This window comes from Chelonoidis abingdonii, chromosome 14, assembly GCF_003597395.2.
Source record: "Chelonoidis abingdonii isolate Lonesome George chromosome 14, CheloAbing_2.0, whole genome shotgun sequence".
Classification (NCBI taxonomy): Eukaryota; Metazoa; Chordata; order Testudines; family Testudinidae; genus Chelonoidis; species Chelonoidis abingdonii.
In genome coordinates this window covers 3854980-3873700 of record NC_133782.1, presented here as the reverse complement: position 1 = coordinate 3873700, position 18721 = coordinate 3854980, and the positions used below count along the sequence as shown (strand labels likewise).

Below are 18721 nucleotides of genomic sequence, written 5' to 3'. Positions count from 1 at the left end.
GCACTGGTGGCACTAGGAAATGGTGGCACTAGGAAATGGAAAACGAAACTGATTTATCCACAGAAGGGAAACTGATTGGATCTTGTTTACATGCAAAAACTGAACCACTTTTACCTGCACTGGCATAATTAAACTGTTACAACTCACTTAGTATGGATGCAATTGCACCAGTAAAAGGTGCTTTGAATTGGATCCCTGAAATTATTTATAACTATTTATTATCTTAGAAGGAGAACCAGTCGTCTTGAAGAGAGGCGGTAGGATCAGACAGGAGGGTGTTAAACTAGTAACAAAAGAAGAGGGTGAAAAGAAGGAACAAACAAGCATTCTTTACAACAAAATCAAGATGTTACAAACAAAATTAATCAAGACACCAAAATAGGTGAAGAGAAGAAATTCTTAAGTTGCCTAAGGCTATACACCAATGCTAGGCAGACAGAAATTCCAGGGGCCAGGGCCATTCCTGGGGAGGGCGCATGGTTTGGAGCGGAAGTGACAAATCTGTCACTTCCAGCACCGCCCATGCCAGCCCATGGGGCCCCCCAAAGCGCAGTGCCCGGAGCAGTGCCCAGAGCAGTGCCTGGAGCGGTGCCCAGAGCAGCCCTTTTAAATCACCTGGGCCCCTGGGCAATTGCCCCATTTGACCCCCTGTCGGCCAACCTGATGCTAGGAGCCTGGGTAATAAACAAGAGGAATTGGAATTGCATATTTATGAGCATAAATTTGATCTAGTTGGTATTACTGAAACCTGCTAGGAAGATTCATCTTCCAAAAGGGAGTGTGAGTGGCATTCTACATCAAAATGGCATTACCTTTTCTGAGTCACATAACTTGGAAGCAAATGATCTAGAATACTTATGGATCAATGTCCCAATAGATAAATCACAAGATGGGGTATTAGTTGGCGTCCACCGCAGACCACCAAATCACATTAGAGAACGGGATGGTTGGCTCCTTATGAGCCTATCTATAATGTGTAGGGGGGAAAAGCTGCATTATTTTGGGGAGCTTCAATCTGAGTGACACATGCTACTGGTCTCATGCTGCCAGAACAAAACATCCTTGGATTTTCTCAATAGTATACATTTTATATATTAGATGTCTCTTGACAGATAAATAGGAACTGATCATACAACTACAAATCAACGGTAGTTTGCACAGAACACTTGATCACATGTGTTCTGTGCAAACAGACTAAAGTCCAACCCAGTAATATATATACTTGGTGTTTCAAAAGGTTAATTTAACAAAGCTGAAAAAAATTATGAGCCAAAGCAGTTGAGAAAAAGAATTTAAACTGAAAACTGTAATTGATAATTGGGAACCATTCCAGAACATTTTAGTAGATGCTCAAAAAGCCACAACTGAGAAAGAAGAAAGTCATACTGGTTAAAAAAACCCAGCCTGACTTAGAAGGGCAGTGGAAGCTGATATGTATAACAACTGGAAGAAAGAGGAAGGTGAAAGCAATTAATTTAAATCAGAAACTCTGAACTGTAAAAAATTGATAAAGGAAGCAAAAAGACAGAAGGCGAACTCAATCATCAGCAGAGTTACAGACAATAAAAAGAAGTTTTTAAGGTATATTAGGAACAAAAGGAATTGTAACAATGGTGTTGGTCCACTATTAGATGGAAATGGTAGAACGTTCACTACTGTTGCAGAAAAAGCAGAAGTGATCAGTAAATATTTCTGTTCTGTGCTTGGGAAAAAGCTAGACGATTTAGTCACAATTGATGAAAATGAACTACTTTCCATTCCAACAGGAACTCAGGTGGATGTTAAACAGCAACTACTAGACATTTTAAAATCAGCAGGTCTGGATAACTTACATCCAAGAAAGTTAAAAGAGTTGGCTGAGGAGCTCTTTGGACCATGAATGTTGATTTTCAAGAAGTCTTGGAACACTGGGGAAATTTCACAAGACTGGAAGAAAGGTATGTTGTGCCAGTATTTAAAAAGGGTACAAGGGACAACTCAGGCAATTATAGGCCTGTTAGTCTGACGTTGATCCCGGACAAAGTAATGGAGTGGCTGATATGGGACTTGATTGATAAAAATTAATTATAAGTAATATAACTAATGACATTCAACATGACTTATGGAAAATAGATCTAGGCAGCTAGCGTGATTTTTGTTATGAGATTACAAGGTAAGGTAATAGCATTGATGTAACAGACTGCTGTAAGGCATTTGACTTGGTGACACGCAGGGGCGGCTCTAGACATTTTGCCGCCCCAAGCACGGTGTCATGCCACAGGGGGCGCTCTGCAGCTCGCCGGTCCCGCGGTTCCGGTGGACCTCCCGCAGGTGTGCCTGCGGAGGGTCTGCTGGTCCCGCAGCTTCGGTGGAGCTGATTCCACCACCTCCCTAGGTAACCCATTCCAGTGCTTCACCACCCTCCTAGTGAAATACTTTTTCCTATTATCCAATCTAGACCTCCCCCACTGCAACTTGAGACCATTGCTCCCTGTTCTGTCATCTGCCGCCATTGAGAACAGCCGAGCTCCATCCTCTTTGGAACCTCCCTTCAGGTAGTTGAAGGTTGCTATCAAATCCCCCCTCACTCTTGTCTTCTGCAAACTAAATAACCCCAGTTCCCTCAGCCTCTCCTCATAGTCATGTGCTCCAGCCCCCTAATCATTTCCATTGCCCTCCCCTGGACTCTCTCCAATTTGTTCACATCCTTTCTATAGTGGGGAGCCCAAAACTGGACACAATACTCCACGTGTGGCCTCACCAGTGCTGAATAGAGGAGAATAATCGCTTCCCTTGATATGCTGGCAATGCTCCTACTAATGCAGCCCAATATGCCATTGGCCTTCTTGGCAACAAGGACACACTGCTGACTTATATCCAGCTTCTCATCCACTGTAACCCCCAGGTCCTTTTCTGCAGAACTGCTGCTTAGCCAGTCGGTCCCCAGCCTGTAGCAGTGCATGGGATTCTTCCTTCCTAAGTGCAGGACTCTGCACTTGTCCTTGTTGAACCTCATCAGATTTCTTTTGGCCCAATTCTCCAATTTGTCTAGGTCACTCTGGACCCTATCTCTACCCTCCAGCATATCTACCTCTCCTCCTCACTTAAAGTCATCCCTGAACTTGCTGAGGGTACAGTCCATCCCATCATCCAGATCATTCATGAAAATAGCCGTGAGGGCAGGGAACTGGACTCGATGACCTCTCGAGGTCCCTTGCAGCCCTAGAATCTATGAATCTATGTTGAAAAAAAACGGCCCCAGGACCAATCCCTGGGGCACACTGATTGATACCAGCTGCCAATTAGACATTGAGCCGTTGATCACTACCTGTTGAGCCCGACAATCCAGCTTTCTATCCACTATATAGTCCATTCATCCAATCCATACTTTAGCTTGCTGGCAAGAACACTGTGGGAGAACGTATCAAAAGCTTTGCTAAAGTCAATGTATGTCACGTTTTAAGGAAAACTTGCCTTAAAGTGATAGACTGAAGGAGCTCAATCTATTTAGTTTAACAAAGACCGAAGATTAAGGGCTGGCTTAATCGCAGTCCGTAAGCACCTACATAGGGAACCAATATTTAATAGTGGGCTCTTCACTCTAGTAGACAAAGGTCGAACAAGATCCAATGGCTGGAAGTGGAAGCGAGACAAATTCAGACTCGAAATAAGGTGCAACATTTGAACAGCGAGGGTAATTAACCACTAGAAGAACTCACCACGGGTTGGGATGGATTCTCTAGCACTGGCCATTGTCCGATCAAGATTGGATGTTTTGCTAAAAGATCTGCTCTAGGGCAACAGGAATTAGTTCGGGGAGAGTCCATGGCCTTTATTATGCAGGTGGTCAGACTGATCCCAGTGAGCCCTTCTGGCCTTGGAATCTATGGATCTAATTTACCACCCAGGAGCCCAAGTTCTGGACCCCAGGGACCATTTGTAACAAGCTGGCAGCGGCAGGGGTCCTGGATTCCATTCCCTGTAAGCAGGTATAATGCCTGGGCTGGCTTGGTGCTTCAGTTCAGGGCGTGGGGGAGCTCTGTGGGGGGCAGTGCCTATGCAGAGACTGTGTGGATGCAGCAAGTTGGGTGTTTTCTGCCCCCTCAGGGCCAGGTTATTTTTGATGGAAAGGCAAGGAGGGCAGCAGTAAAGCGGAGCGGGAGGGGAAGAAGCTGCCTGGAGTGATGGGTTGGATGCACGAGAGAAGGAAGAACAGAAGGGCTGTGCATGGAGGAGACTGGGTGGTGCTGACTCTGACTTGGCCCCACCCTAGGGTGGAAAGGAGATGGGGGTAGTCAGCATGGATTGGAGTGGGCTGGTTGGTGCTGGAGACAGGTGGAGGGTGGCTGTGTATGCAGAGGGTGGTGCTGGCTTTGTGCCTTCCCCGGGCATTGAGAGGGGAGCTCTGCATGCGGGGGGGGGCGGGGGCTGGCTTTGGCCTCCGGCCTGGAGGGAGGCTGGGGGGGTGAGGGTGATGTGGTATGCAGGAGGTGTGGTGCTGGAGGCTGGAAGGGGGGTGGCTATGTATGCAGGGGGCTGTGCTGGCTCTGCCCTCAGGGCTGGAGGGAGGCTGGGGGGGCTCGCTGTGCATGCAGGGAGCGGTACTGGGGGATGGTGCATGCAGGGGGCAGATGTGCATGCAGGGTGTGTGGCTTTGCATGCAGGGGCGGGGCGGGGCGGGGCGGGTGGGGCAGTGCAGGGGGCGTGGCTGCGCATGCAGGGGGCTGTACTGGGGGGTGGTACATGCAGGGGGCGGTGCTGGAGGGGAGTGGCTGTGCACGCATGGGGCAGTGCAGGGGGTGTGATGGTGTGTGCAGGGGGCTGTGCATGCACGGGGCAGTGCAGAGGGCGTGGCTGTGCATGCAGGGGCGGTGCATTCAGGGGACATGGCTGTGCATGCAGGGAGTGGTACTGGAGGGGATGCATACTGGAGGTGTGGCTGTGCATGCAGGGAGCGGTACTGGGGTATGGTGCATGCAGGGGCTGTGCATGCAAGGGGTGGTACTGGGGGAGGTGCATGCAGGGGGTGGTGCTAGAGGGGGTGCATGCAGGGGGCAGTGCTGGGGGACAGTGCATGCAGGGGGGTGGCTGTGCATGCAGGGCGCGGTGCTGGGGGATGGTGCATGCAGGAGGCGGTGCTGGAGGGGGTGCCTGTGCATGCAGGGGGCGGTGCTGGGGGGGACGATGAATGCAGGGGGCGGTGCTGGGGGGAGTGGCTGTGCATGCAGGGGAAGGTGCATGCACGGGGCGGGGTTGGCTCTGTCCCCACCCCCCCCGGGCTGGAGGGGGCCGGCCGGGTTCCCACGGGACTGCGGTGATGTAATTTCCGCGAGGCGCTGCCATATGTTTGAATGCAGCGAGGGCCCAGAAACGAAAGCGATCGCGGCGCAGCCCGGCTTATAAGGCGCTGGACTGAGTCAGCCCCTGCTCAGTCGGCGCCGCAATCGCAGCCCGCGGGCCAGGATCCGCCAGTGCCGGGCGGCAGGAGCCGGAGCGCAGCCGGGCAGAGGGACACAAAGTTTCCTTCCTTCATGCGGGCGCCGGGGTAAGAAGCTGGGCAGCCCCAGGCGGGGCGCGCCGGGCACGGCTCGGGGACCCCGGGCAGGGGAGTTTGCGAAGTCCCAGCTTAGGGGAGAGCCGAGCCTCTCTCGCTTTTCCCCCGGCTCCCCCTGCCCGGGCCAGCCCGGCTGGGTCACCGCTGCCCCACGTGGAATTCCCACCCGGGACCGGCTGACCCGCGTGACTGTTCCCCGACTGGGGCGGTGTTGGGGGGACGGGGAAGCGGCGCCCTTGTTTCTCGCTGACAACCTCCTTGCCCATCCGGTGGGGTCCCTTCCCCGGTAGCCGACGTGGGATGGGGAAGTGAGAGGTGACCGCGGGCGTTATTACAGCCCAGGCGGGGCTGTCCCCAGAGCAGGACCAGCTGCGGGGACTTGGAGGAAGTTTGTGACCTGTTTCCCCAGCGGGATGGTGCCTGAGGGGTCATGAGTTAGATGCAGCCCTGAAACCTTCCTGTATGGCTTTAGGGAGAGAGGCCGGAGCAGGGGCGTGGGGGCTGCAGGGCTGGGGGAGATTGTTTATTTTGGTCAGCAGAGAAGCCTGGACTCAGCGATATTGGCCCAGGTAAGTTAGCAGTTCGTGTGCCAGGCACACAGGCAGCGTGCTAGGGGAAGCGATGGCAGCTTTGTCTAGGCTGGGCAGGGGTTGGATACCCCCGTGGGTAGGCAGGTACAAACCCCTAGTGTAGACTGTCTCACTGGTGTAAAAAGTCACTAGCGCTGTGGTCTGTGCTAGGAATTTGCACCAATAAGATATGGCGCAATAAAACCCCAGGGTAGGTAGGCTGCTAGAGATGTGTGACACTTTCTGTCTCAACTGGTTACTTGTAGTTTTGGGGTCCTGTCGGATCCAACTGACTTATTACAGTTAATACCTGGGTTTATTTTTCAGCCACCTCTTTTAAGTTCTTAGAAGCAAAAGGGAAGTGATATATATTTGTTTTGTGGGGGCCTCACAAACTAAACAGACGCTCTGCCAGGAAGTGAAAACGCTGACTGCTTGGATCAGGATTTCATGAGGAGCAGGAGCCTAGATGAGACTGGAGTTCCAGAAATGCACCTGTCACTGGGGTGTGTGGTAGAGGTGAGGTTTGCACCCAAAGATGGGGTGAGCTGCTCCTACCAAAATCAACAGTGGCCCAAAGAGAAGGGGCTGTGTTCTGTGGGTACACCAGGTGTGCCAAACTAGCTCTGAGTGCAGAGATGGGGAGGGCACATCTGGTATTATGACCTATGTAACTCACCCCTGCTTAAGGGGGCTAATGACTCTCTTTGGAGTAACACATTAGAGAATCACTGGTAAATAATTAATCAAGGCCAAACCTAACTATGAAGACACTAGGCCAAATTCTTTTCTCAGCCTCTTTGGAGTTATGGTTAAAGCCCTGTGTGGATACAAAATTTGTATCCACATCCGATCCGCAATCTGCGAAAATGGCCTATGGATATCTGCATCCATGCTGTGGGTATTTGCGGATATCTGTGGCTTTTCAGGGCTGTCATAGTTGCCAGAGTGTGCTGAAGCGCAGAATTGGGCCCCTTAAATACAACTAATATGTTTCTCTACACGTGTGTGGGAGGTGGTGCCTTAAATTCAGGGATCTCTATTTTGTAGGAAGTAATTTATTATTCATATTAACTTAGCACCTAGAGGCCTCAACCAGACTGGAGACTCGTGCTAGGTGCTGTTCAGACATGATGTATATAGCCCTGACCCCAAGAGTGTGCTGTTTTTGGAGCTTAAAGGAAATGTTGTTGCAACTTTGTCTTTGAAATGTCTTGCAAAATGTTGTTGCAATTTTAAAGCAGCGGATGGGATAGAGGTGAACAAGCTGAATATTGCACATTGGACTCCATGAGCTGCACGGGAAAAGGGCTGGAGCAGTGGCAAAGGAAGCAGTTCAGTGTGGCAGGCCTTCATGCAAAGAGGAAGTGTAGCCTATGAGAAATAAGCCCAGCTGTTAATCCTGATGAGGCAGGAACACTCTACACGTTTGTGTCGGACTTTGGTAAGGGGTTTAATAAACCAACCTCCTCTATGTTGAGATCTGTGACTTGCATCTAAACCCATGATCAACAATGAACCTGCTTAGAATATAGGACCACGCTTTCTAGTGTTCTCCCACAGAAGGGCGAGTGCACTTCTAGAGGCATCTGAAAACTATCCACAGTGTTGCTTGCAATGCTTGGGCCCTGATGGGTGAGTGAGTGTTCTTGGTGGTTGGGTTCTGATGACACCCCTCGCTGCTTAGAACAGTCCAATTGAAAACAACCTAAACAATGGCTTGGCGAAAATACGTCCCAGTGATGATAGCATATGACCACTCTTTACACTGCCCAGTGCCCTGGATCTCTTTGCAGCTGGGAGAGTTCCCCTTACATCCCAAAGGGCCAGAAATGCCTTTTCAAAACAAAAGCTAATCTCTTAGGCCAAAAGGTTCATGCATGGATGTTTAAAGGTAGACACTAGTGAGGGGCGGGGCGGGGGGAGGAGTGTAACAAGGTTGGTTCTGGTGGCACCCAACTGAGAGTGCCAGTTCAGGACAAATTGCTTAAAGCAGGGCAGTTGCAGCCCAAGGTTGGGGTTTCTAGGCAAACCAAACCAGCCAAACAGAGAGGACTTCAGTTTTACCCCACTGGCTAACCACAAGTGACACAAGCAATTCCCTTAGACACTCCAGTTTGTCAGTATCACCACCAGTGCCACTCGTTATGGGAATGAATGGTTATGAAAACCAACACCCTCGTAAAAGAAAAAAATGTTTTCTTGATCTGAAAGGACCAAGCCCCAGACCAATATACAAATCAGATCTTGCCCACAAATCATGCTGTTGCCAATCCTTTATAATCTAAAGGTTTATTCATAAAAGGAAAAAGATATAGATGAGAGCTAGAATTGGTTAAATGGAATCAATTCCATACAGTAATGGCAAAGTTCTTGGTTCAGGCTTGCAGCAGTGACAGAATAAACTGCAGGTTCAAATCAAGTCTCTGGAGCATTCACAGCTGGGATGGGTCATCAGTCCTTTGTGTAGAGCTTCCGTTTGTAGCAAAGTCCCTCCAGAGATAAGAAGCAGGGCTGAAGACAAGATGGAGGAGCTGCGGCAGCCTTTTTTAGTCTCTTGTCATGAAGTCTCTTTCTTTGTTTCAAAGACAAACATTTGGGCACACAGGAAGAAAAAACCTTGGAGTTCTGTCCATAGGCATGTTCCTGCATACCTTGCGGAGTCACAAGGCGTATCTGTCTTCTCTCAATGGGTCAGTTTGATAGTCCTTAATGGGCCATCAAGCAGGCTAGGCAGAGCTGACACCAACTTGTCAGGGGTGTTACCTGGAAGCACAAGTTTGAAATACATACAGCATAGAGCCAATACTTATAACTTTAAATACAAAAATGATACGTGCATACAGATAGCATAATCATAACCTTGTCTTAGACTCCTTATTTGACCCTCTTTACACCAGATTTCATGCTATTACAGGCCCTTGATTGCAACAATGATCTATACGGGTCCCAGAGTATGTCAGTAACGTCACAAGGAGGTCTGACTTTTATAGCTTTGCAAAGGAGGCCAGTACCATTATCTCTATGGGGAGACTGAGGCTCAGGAAAGTTAAGGTCACCCAGCAGGCTAGCTGGAACTAGAACCCAAATCTTTCAAGTCCCAGTCTAATGTCTTACCCACAAGACCAGACAGACTTTGAGGCAGTAGGTGCTGAAAACTTCACTCTCAGTAAGCGCCATGCAGTGGGGAGTTTGGCACCCCTAGAAGAAATCTGGTCATTGTTATTCAGGGGCCTGTCTCCATGTCATTTTAAAGGCCCTGAAGGAAATACAAGATGAAATCTTGGTAGCAGAGTGAACCTGAACCATGCATACAGCCAGGGATGCTGGAGAATATAGGTGATTCAGCAAAGCACTTGAACATATCCTCAAGTCACACTGGCTTCAGTGGAACTTTAACACAGGTTTGAACGTGGACCTAAGGGCTTTGCTGAACTGTGGTTACTGTGAGCACCCAGTATCTGAGGTCCAGGGACCTGTTCTCCCTGTAACTTCCCTGTTTTTGTTTTTGAAGAGACCAAGCTTTATAAGTTTTAAAATCAATGAACATGTCCAGCCCTTCTGACTGGGGCAGAGCTGTCAGGATGGAAGCTGACCTGGTGTGGTCCTGATGCTTCAGTCAAACAATAGCAAATTCAGAGGTGTGAACTATTATCCAAGCACCCAGTTCAGCTCCACTCCAACCACCCTGATTAGCCCCTTTTGGAAATGCTAATTGTTGTGAAGTGGGGCAGTTGAACTCAGTTGGTACTGAAGCAGTCTCAGCAGCACTATCTTTATGCCCAAACTCTCTCCTCCTTTGCACTGTGTGGGAGTCCTGCGTTCTCCCAAGAAGGACTTCCGCAGTTTCTCTCTGGAACGTTTCCTGCTAGGAGCTTTCCCCCTGCAGCCAGGGCCCTGGTAAGTCTGCAGCAAGGGCAACAGAAATTGGAGTTAGCTTTAGAGAGTCTGCCGCTTTTGGCATTGTGTAGTCTGCATTAACAAGGAGCCCACTACTCGCTGCAGAATTCGAGGCATGGATTGCATTCTTCCCTTTCTGGCCCTTCAGATGGTGCAGGATCGCCATGGCCTGAAATGCGCTGACTCAGGCTATGTCTACACTGGAAATGGTGTAGTAGCGCAGCTGCACCGCTACAGCACTGTAGTGTAGACACATGCTACAGCGACAGAAGAGGTTCTTCCGTCCCTGTAGCAAATCCACCACTGAGCGGTGGTAGCTAGGTTGACGGAAGAATTATTCTGTTCACCCACAAGTGTCTATGCTGGGGCTTAATTACAGCACACAGTTTTTCACAGCCCTGAGCGACTTTGTTAGGCTGACCTAACTCTGCAATGTAGCCCAGCCCTCATGCCTTGAGCTGCCCTCTGGCAGCAGGGGTGTGTGGATGGGGCATAAGTCTTTTTTTTTAAATAAAACAGCCAGCCAGTGATCGAAACCAATTTTTCACCGTAGGTTATAACAGCACTTGCTCTTACCTGGTGCTTCTCGTCCCTGGGTGTGGAAACATTGTACAAAAATGTTAATCTCTAACAGAGGGGACACAGGCACCAAGATGAGACATGACTTACCCAAGGTCACTTAGTCAGTGGCAGAGCTGGGGATAGAACCCAGGTCTCTTGGCTCCCAGGCCAGTCCTCTCTCAGGATAAATAGTCAAAGGTGGGCAAGCACAAGGATTGTGACTGGAATACCCAGAACCCCCAGCCCTTTGTAGCTGGGTAGCTAGGCTGCTGGGATAGATCCGGTGAGGCACTGATCACCTCCTGCAAGGTAGTGAACACCCTCCTCTCCCGTCTGAGACTATGTCTACACTGCAAAGGCTATGCCAGCGTAGCCCCTTGGTGCAGACTCGACACACTTAGCTATGGTCCTAGTCTGTCCATGCTGCAAATGGAAGCTCTGTTGAAGAGGAGTTCTCTGGCTCTTGTAACTGATGTACGTGGGCCATGGGTGTCTCGACAGGGCATGCAAAGGGCTTTCTGTTCAGTGCAGTAAATCTGCTGTATACCATGAAGCTAAATATGATTGGTTAAAAGAATATAGTCTCCATGCATCATACAGTAAAAGGGGCTCTGTTGAAACAATGGAGTTACATAATTGAAACCTTTTTCTCTACCAGTCATGGTTCTTTAAAAGCTGGGTACCATGAGATGAGCAGACCTGCCAGTGGGAATGTGTTGCCTCCTTTGACTTCTGGCAAACCTGTGACTCCTGTCAGGAGGAGTTACTGACTCTGGAGTTACTAACCGGAACAAGAGTGTCCTGCCCCCGATACAAGGAGGGGTTTTCTTTCATGCCAGGTTATTGATGCTTCCTCCCAGGGCACATGTCGCGTTGTCTGGAGTGGCTCAGGAGCGTGAGTAGTGACGTCAGCCTGCAGGGCAGACCCTGAGCAGGTGGTGTGTTCTAGAATTAGATTTCACCTGCCCAGTAACAAATGGGAGCTCCTGGATCGCTATAACTGTCTTTCCATGGAGTCACAGACATCCCATGAGGCTCTCCTGTCTGTCTTGCTGCCCAGGCAAGCTGGGCTTAGTGATAAATGGTCACTTACACCAAAAATTACAAAACATTGAGGTTGTTCCCAGGCCCAAGAGACCCGTCACTTATCCCAGATCAATTGGTGCCCTAGATCAGCGTTTCTCAAATGCGGCCACCAGGGGCTTTTCTTGCAGTCCCAGCCTCCTGGGCGGTAACTGGGGTGGGGGTGAGGGGGAGAGTAGCGGCCCCTCCCCCATGGCCACTGGCAGGGGTTGAGCCCTGCCCCTGCTGGAGCCAGCCAGTGAGAGTTCCTCACCTTCCTGGGGGTAATGGGGCTCAGGCTTCTGGCTTCAGCCCTGGGGTGGCAGGCGGCAGGCTCTGGACGTGGAGCTGCTGGCTCTGGGCTTTGGCTGCGCAGGGGTGGGCTCCGTCCCCTAACTACAGGGCTCACTATCCCACTCATCGCCTGGCCCCTGCTGCTCCCTACCCACCTCCCCATCCAAGCCTTAATTTCTTCCCCGGCTTGCCAGGGTTGAGTAAATCTGTTGTGAAAAGTGATATTTCTGTGTTTGTTAATATCACTTTTCACTGCCTCCCAGATAACTAACAAGTCGGCGCTTGTGAAAAGTGATATTAATAAACATACAAATATCACTTTTCACAGACAGACTTACTCGCTTACTAGTTAGCAAGTATAAAAAGAAAATGCAACCAAAAAAGCAAAAGAAACAACAGCAACAAAATAAAAGAACATGCAAAGCGCCTTATTTGTGTTTCTAATCTGTTTAGATCCAGTACAGAAATAGAGGCAACTGTGTTGTTTTTATTATTCAGTCTGTGAAAAACTCCATCATACATAAATTACTGTGATTTGGACATGTATGTCTGCATATTTATTTTTTCCTAAAGTTAATTAAGTATTTTAGGAAAAAATGTCATAGCAGCCACCAGTAAGAGTTGATGGCAACACAGTGATGCCACCAAAAAATGTGTTTGTGAGAATCCCTGCCCTAGATCTGACAACACCTGTAGCCAATCCTGTCATAAACTGTCTAAAGGGTTATTAACGAGGAAAAAGAAATGAGTTCTTTGCAGGTGAAAGCAAGCAAACATCTACACACAAATGAGTTGCAATCCAGCTCCTAAGAGTGACTGAGTTGTAGTGATCTTTCAGTTTGACATGTCTTTTAGGGCAGACCCGGGGGATAACCCTGCGAGATCTCTCGCTTCAGTTTACAGCAGTGGTTTTCAGCCTGTGGTCCACAGACCCCTGGGGGTCTGCAGACTAAGTCTTAAGATTTTCAAGGGGGTCCTCACCTCCATTTGAAATTTTGCAGGGGTCTTCATGTGAAAAGAGGTTGAAAACCATTGAGCTAGTCTCTCTAAATATAATATAAAATATTTGGAGATATACTTATCTCATAAGCTGGAAGGGACCTTGAAAGGTCATTGAGTCCAGTCCCCTGCCTTTGCTAGCAGGACCAAGTACTGTCCTTGACATTCCTTCTCCCCCTGGATCCTTTATGGCCCCTTCAAGGATTGGGCTCACAACCGTGGGTTTAGCAGGCCAGTGCTCAAATCATTGAGCTATCCCTTCCCCTGTGAGAGTTCAAACAGCAAAGAGATTAAAAATCATTGTGTCAGCTATTTTTATTTTTCTCTTCCAGCAGTCAAATGGCTGGGGAGGCCTTCTGCACAAGTGGATGGGGCAATGAACAAAGCTTTTGTCTCATGATGTCCCACTTAATTTTTCAGAGGTTTCCTGAACGGTTGAGGGAGCGAGTCCCATGCTTGGGTCCACACGTTCAGAGCAAACACTTTCAAAGTTATAAAGCGACACTTACATATTTCCGTATTTGCAGAGTTGTTGTTGCTGTGTCAGTTCCAGGATAATAGTGAGACGAGGCGGGTGAGGTGATATCTTTTAATTACCTCACCCGCCTTGTGTCTCTCGTATTTCCTTGTAGCGTGGAATACAGACATCCCAAGTGAGATTAATGTGGGTAGCAGCGTAAAACATTTCATAGAGTCTAGTCACTAAATACTTCTAACAATACTATCACAGGTGAGCTGGTTTGTTTTCCAGCAATGGGTTCGGCAGTTCTTAGCTCACACCTGCGGCCTTGGGGAAGAGCTGGCACTTGGCTTACCAGCCTGACAGCGTGACTCTGCAATTTGTTCAGCTAAATAATAATAGCAATATGACTTGGCACTTAACGCCTTGATTGCCTCCACAAACAATAAATAACTCTCCTAACAACGTGCTAGGAGGGAAGTGGGGCTATTCTCACTTTGCGTGCAGGGAAATTGAGACATGGGGGTCTGATGCATCCTTGGCGTAAGTCAGTTGAAATGGTAGCATTCCACCTGGAAAGAATTTGGCCCATGGGAAGATTTGTGGCTTTACCTTTTCCAGCCTGCTGTGGTAATTGTGTGGAGCCTGATTTCCAGAGCAACCAGGAAGCCGGGATGGGTGCAAGTTGCTGTGTGCCCCATTGCTGCATGCATACCAGATTTGCAGGAGACAGTTAAGTGCGCCAATATGAAAATCAGGCCTGAAAGCCATATATTGCCTGATCTATGTACAAGTAACTTGCTGGGTCAAGGGGAGCATTGCGTGTGGCTGCAGGGCAGCAGATGATCTCTGGTTATATCATAAGACTTGCAGGTAACCCTGGTGGATGCTGTGTCAGAGATGGCAGGCTGAGGACTCAGTGAAGCTGGGAAGCTGCCTTGCTTGTGCGTAGGATTACTCCGGACTAGGATCAAGCACTTTTTTTTCTTAGGAATGACCTTAGAGCTGATGCAGATGAGATCTATCCTTAAAGTGCAGCAGCAGATTGACTCAGTGAGCGTGGCTGTTGGGGGAAAAGTGGTGAATTCCCAGGCCTTAGGCCTTGTTACTGTAACCTTGGCTAACCAACAGGCAGAAGACCTTGAGCATCCTCCTATCACAGTGAGCTGCCTTGGGGTCAGGGCCTCAAGATCCGTGTCAGTGTTGCATTGTCTTTGCTTTGCTATTAGTATATCAGCAGGTTATCTGGTTACCCAGAGACCCCAGAAGCGCCTAGACACAGCCTCGCAGCTGCTCCTCCGAGGCAGGATAGTCTCGGAACTCCAGATAGGTTTGTCCAACACTGATTTGGATTCTCGTGTTTATTTTTTTATTTTCCAGGCTTTTTTTTTTTTTTAGCCAGAAATGCTGGTTCCACATTAGTCAAGGATTGGCCTAGGATCAAATGAACTTTCCTGGGTCCCAAAGGAGCTTGACTTGCTGATACATTGCAGCATTTAATCCCGAATTTCTAGCGTAGAGTTTTATCTGATATTTAGATTTGAGTAAATTTTAGGTTTTTTAACTACGTGTCCACCCTAGATAGAAATCCCTTGAGCTTGGAGCCAAGTCAAACAACGCAGAAGGGCCTTCATCTTCTCTCCAAACGCATTTTGTCCTGATGGACTCCATTGCTGGGAACTTTATTGGTGAAATTTTAACAAAATCGGTAACAAAAATAAAAAGCAGTGGTGCAGTGGTGGGGGAGGGAAATGTCCTCAATGAGATACTGACGACCACGGGGAAAAAAGGGACTGCAGGTTGTTGGAGAGTTACTGCAAGGACCCATATGTGGTGGCTGTGTTTCAAGATGAATGTCCTTCCTGGTCAGGGGGGTTTTGTTCTCTGGTAGCTGGAGAGATCGATATTGTACTGCTGCACACTGTACCATCCTGGTCTCCCATCAGCTCGCTTCCTGGTCATGTGGTTCCATTTCTCCATCAGACCATGACACGCATACCCCGACCACTGAAGCTCTGCACTCACTATGTTAATCCTCTCCTCCTATGTGGTCCAGCGCCACAGCCTCTGCATGCTCTCTGTGCACATGCTGCTGCGTTGTGGTGGATGGTCCATCACTGGCACTTTTAAATTAAGATTGCATGGGCTGCAGAGCCAAGGGGGCCACGGCCCAGCCACTTCTTGGTCCCAACTTGGAGCAGGAGATCCGGCGGTTCTAGGGCAGGAGGGGGGTGGGTTGTCACAGAAGGACGGTGGCTGGAGCAGTGACAGGAGCTCCTGTAGGGTGAGTGCAGAGTGTACTCCAGTTTCTGCCAGAGGCAGGACCTTTGAGTCTGTCTCTCTCTCACACACACACACGCTTTAAATGGTACTGTGCAGCCCTGCAAGATGGCAGGATTTTCTAAGAGATCTGCTCTGCCTCAAACGGGAATTATTGCAGGGAAGTCCAGGGGCTGTGGTGTACAAGAGGCTCAAAATTGTCCCTTCTGGCTTTCTAATTGAACTCTCTGAAATCTCCAGTCCTCATGCCACATCCCCCATCAGCCTGTTCCTGTGCTGTTGTTTAACACTTGCGTAGTGATTGCACCTGGCTGAGCAGGTCAGCACCCCCAAGGGGCTGGGCCTGGTACACACACAGTAAGTGACAGCCCCACCCCAAAGCATGCACGTGCTCCTAATCCCTCCTTGGCCTTTCCCATGCTGAGCCGCTGCTCTCCTGTACCCCTGAAGAATTTCTCCTTGCTGCGCGTGGACCGGGAGCCTGGTTACACTCCCAGCGCTGTTACTTGTTCTGGCCTTGGGAGCTCAGGAAACGGACTAGTCTAGAAACTTGCTGTTACCGCTGGCAGACTAAGCAATCGTTCTAGCACTGAGAAATCCATGGAGGTCAGCCTGTCTGCTGCTTTAATCCCGTTACGATTATGACTGCAGGTTAGGAAAACAGCATCTGAAGGGGATTTCACCCAGCTGGGGAAGCCAGGAATGCCTGGGCACTAATGTCAGCTCTAAGCCCCGGACCTGTCCACATTGGTGTCTCTGAAGCACAGGTGAGGAGGCTAATACCTACTCATCTTACAGGGGTGGCGTGAGGGTTGATCAGTGACTGGACCACACTGCTAGGGATGCTGAGGATTAGAGTTATTCTGAATTATTATTTCTATCACAGTAACGTCCCCACCAAGTGCTCTCTGTGCTACATGCTGCATATACACCTGGGAAGAGACAGTTCTTCTTGCCGCAAAGAGCTTGCAATGTGCAGTATACTCCTCGTTTTCCAAAGCCCTATTACCCAAACCTCTGCACTGTCCATTCTGGGGGGGACAAGGGAGGGATTCGGGTCATGTGGAAGTTGGATAAGAGAGCAGAGCCCCCTGGCTGGGGGCGGAGGGATCTCCCAGCAACTGAATGGCTCCTGTGACAGTGCAGAGCCCTCTGCAGCCCTGCTGTCATGGGAGGGCTCCTGTCCTTTCTGTTACCTGAACACCTGATTAAAAATCCATGTCCCTACTGCTGTTCAGATAGTTGGGAGCATTCTATATCTAGATGGGCAAAGGGCGGGAGACACGAAGTCTTGTTATCCCCATTGTACTGATGGGTGGATAGATGTGGAGAAGTGAGATCACTTGCTCACGGTCACCCAGGGAATCTGTCAGAGCAGGGGTTGAACTGGATCTCCCAAATTCTGTTCTGTTGCCTGAACCCCAAGAGCATCCTTCTTCTGATCAGTATGGTCTGAGAAACGGCCTTTTGAGCATTCCCTTGTGTTCCTTGCCACCAACCATCCACACCAGCTTGGAAAAGAATGTCTCTTCTTTAACATCTGTGTTGCTGCAGTGTCCAGCGGCTCCCCCAGGAAACAGTCATATGATTATTTATTATGTAGCTTAACAGTAAATGGGCGTTGATTCTACTTAAACTTGCAGTGGCCTGAGAGCTGCTGCCTCCAGATCAGGTACAGGAGTGAAATTGTTATTAAATTGAGGAGCCCACGAGAAACAATCCAGTCCATGTTCTCTGACTAGCAATGGTATAAATTTTATATCAGTGAAACTGACAACATTGTGAACTCTGTAATATAGCAAAGGAGACAGAGCCAATAAAGAATGTCTAGCATGTGCATTACTCACATCATCCTTGTGGAGAACCCCAGAGTAGGCCAGGTGATCTGTGCGTAGTCATCAGGCTAGTGCGTTTCAGTGTATCCCACCGCCCATGGGAAGGAATACACCAACACCTGCTACACCCTGCTCGTATTCAGCGTTGGTTTCAGCCTGTTTTCCTTAGACATACTTCCACGTCACAATAATATTGGGGTTCCTAATTCCCATATGTTAATTAACCTATGGCATCCTAATCACAAGCATTTATGCCTGTCAGTTGCTATGGTATTTCTGCAGTTAGTATATGTACATTTTGGTTAAACTCATCAGCCATTAAAACTTGTCCTTAGACTGCACTGCAAAAAGGGAAGTTAATCAGTTAGTTCCTCCTTTTAACTTAAAGCTTTAGGCCAGGGGTTGGCAACCTTTCAGAAGTGCTGTGCCGAGTCTTCATTTATTCACTCTAATTTAAGGTTTCGCGTGCCAGTCATACATTTTAACATTTTTAGAAGGTGTCTTTCTAGAAGTCTATAATATATAACTAAACTATTGTTGTATGTAAAGTTAATAAAGTTTCAAAATGTTTAAGAAGCTTCATTTAAAATTAAATTAAAATGCAGAGGCCCCCAGATTGGTGGCTAGGACCCGGGCAATGTGAGTGCCACTGAAGATCAGCTTGCGTGCCGCCTTTGGCACTTGTGCCATAGGTTGCCTACCCCTGCTTTAGGCCTTGGCTTAGTCATGCTAAGTTAACTGTCCTGCAGACCTGAGGCCTGTCGGTCCTTGCTTTATGGCCTTACTCTGTATTTACACTTCTCTGTGGTATCTAGGTATGTTTTTCAGGGATATGGCAGTGACAGTGATTTGTTTTGCCATCACATGTAGGAGTCCTGGTTGTGGCCCATGACCCTCTTGTGCTAGGCGCCATGTGAATGCAGATGAGAAAGATGGTCCCTGCTTCAAGGACTTGACAGTTGACATCTAAGGAGACAACAGATGGCTACAGGGATAAATATACAAAGCCTGTACAGTAAGAGACAGAGTGCCATCCCTGCTAAATAAAGGCATGCAGCTTGTAGGTTCAGCCTTCCAGTGTGAGATTTGATAGTTTAATTCTGTGTGTTGTCTGCAAAGGTTTTGAAACAAACACACAGAGATGAGTCAGAGGTGATTTATTTCTAGACACAGCGTAGGTGACTGAATCTGAACAGAGAAATTCTAATGATGCACTGACTTTCTGCTG

The 18721-nt window shown here is 48.7% G+C and overlaps 1 protein-coding gene across 3 annotated transcripts in view; it reads left to right on the top strand.

The window, feature by feature from the left end:
- The first annotated feature begins 5300 nt into the window (after positions 1–5300).
- Positions 5301–18721, top strand: part of HELZ2 (helicase with zinc finger 2) — a 48929-nt gene continuing 35508 nt past the window's right edge. For all 3 annotated transcript variants that reach the window (XM_032766275.2, XM_032766276.2, XM_032766277.2), the window contains exon 1: positions 5301–5524. The gene's annotated coding sequence lies outside the window, so the exon portion shown is untranslated. The remainder of the gene's footprint in view (positions 5525–18721) is intronic.